This window comes from Orycteropus afer, unplaced genomic scaffold, assembly GCF_000298275.1.
Source record: "Orycteropus afer afer isolate SDZICR_OR568_19922 unplaced genomic scaffold, OryAfe1.0 scaffold00213, whole genome shotgun sequence".
NCBI lineage: Eukaryota > Metazoa > Chordata > Mammalia > Tubulidentata > Orycteropodidae > Orycteropus > Orycteropus afer.
Genome location: NW_006921800.1, coordinates 1369673 through 1371958, shown reverse-complemented (window position 1 = coordinate 1371958; position 2286 = coordinate 1369673).

Sequence of the window (2286 nt, the reverse complement as noted above, 5' to 3'; positions counted from 1 at the left end):
TCCCCTTCCCTGCTCTTCCGGCCTGCTACTCTGGGTGGGCCCGAGTTTCCCTTCCTCACCTAATCCCTTCGGCTGATTGCTCTTCTGTCCAGGTTCAAGGCTTTTATCCCCTTCCCTGCTCTTCCGGCCTGCTACTCTGGCATCCCTGCATTGTCTCTCCTCACCTGTAAGCCTATTCTTAGGTCCCTGGAATCCAAATGAGGATATTATCACTAAAATCCAAAATAGTTGCAACTTGTAAAGATTCAAAACGGCTGGGCCTTCGGTCACTTTAAATATCCAAAATGGCTGCCATGTATAAACAATCAAAATGGCTGTGCCCTCCAGATAGCAGAAAGTCCACAGCTCAAGTTGTCTTCCACCTTCTTATTTCCCTTCCTAGTCATAGGGCACCAGCAGAGTCATCCCTGCAGCCCTTGGTGGCCAGGGCTGATCTCTTTTAGGTCAATTCTCTGGTCTCAACACCATTTGGAACTATTCAGGCTGTTGGTCTCGTCAGAGTAGCTGATAGTCCACAGCTTTGACCATCTCTGTACTAACTGTTTTCATTCAGGAATTTTCACTAGTTGATGCCTAATCCACTTCTGTATAGTTCCTTTAAAAGTTCAGGGCTCCAGGATTATCTTCTGTATCTCTGTCAATTGGTTTTTCTTTTCTTTGTTGAAGAGGGTCCATGTCACTTGTCTGCCTATTCCTCCATCTTACTAGAAGTCTCATACTTTAGCTCATTGTTTCAGACACTGTGTCAAGACATCTCATTGAAAGTTTTCCTATTTTTTCTGACTTACTTCTTTACCTAGCATGATGTCCTTTTCCAGGGACTAGTTTCTCCCTGGAAACATGGATAACATATCCAAAGTATATAAGATGAAGTTTCTCTGTCTTCTCTTTTAAGGAGCATTCTGGGTGTACTTCTCCCAGGACAGACTTGCTTGTTCTTCTGGCAATCCATGATATATTCAATATTCTTCAACACCTGTATTCAAAGATACTGATTCTTCCATGGTCTTCCTTATTCAAGTTCCAGCTTTTGCTTGCATATGAAGTGACTGAAAATATCATGGCTTGGGTGTGGAGCACCTTGGTCCTGAAAATGGCATCTTTGCTTTTTAACACTTTAGAGTTATTTTCAGCAGATTTTCCCAATGCAATATGTTGTTTTATATCTTGACTGCTGGATTAATGGGTGTTGATTGTGGATCTGAATAAAATAAAATCCTTGTGTACATCAGTATTTTCTCTGTTTATCATTATATTGCTTATTGGTGCAGTTGGGAGTATTTTTGTGTTTGTGTCATCTGCATGTCATAGGTTGTTAATGAGTCATCTTCCAATTCTGCTGCTATTTTCTATGGTTATTTGTTCAGCATACGGACTGAATGAAGTATTAATTATGTAAATGTAAATTATTGCAATGAAATGTGCATAAACCTCAAGTTAGAAAACCCAAAAAGAAGAAAACACCGGGCGTTTCTTAACTTGAAAGTACTGAAGAAAAGTTTCAATTCTCAAGTCACAACATTGAAGGATTCTATGGGAAAAATATTTAATGATGCAAGAAGCATCAAAAGAAAATAGAAAAAATATACAGAGTCACTGTGCCAAAAAGAATTGGTATATGTTTAGGCATTTCAGGAGGTAGCATATGATTAAAACTGATGGTACAGAAGGAAGAAACCAAGATGCACTGAAAGCATTGGTGAAAAACAAGCCTCTAGGAATTGATACTACCAATTGAGATGTTTCAAAAAATGGATTCAATGCTGGGAGTGCTCACTTGTCCATGCCCAAAAATTCATAAGATACTACCTGGCCATTTAACTAGAAAATATCCATATTTATGCCCATACCAAAGAAAGATGATTCAACCAAATGCAGAAATTATCAAACAATATCATTAATATCACACAAGGAAAATTTTGCCAAAGATAATTAAAAAATGGTTGCAACAGAATAGCAACAGAGAACTGCCAGAAATTTAAGCTGGATTCACAAAAGGATGAGGAACAAGGGATATCATTGCTGATATCAGATGGGTATTGGTTGAAAGTAGAGAATACCCAAAGATGTTCACCTATGTTTCTTGCATATACAAAGACAATTTACTCTGTAGATCATAATAAATTATGGATAACACTGCAAAGATCAGAAATTCTAGAACATTTAATTATTCTCATGGGGAACCTGCATATAGACCAGCAGGCAGTCTTTCAAACTGAACAAGTACTACATAGTTAATATCAGAAGTGTTGTGCATTAGGGTTGCATCATTTTACCATATTTATT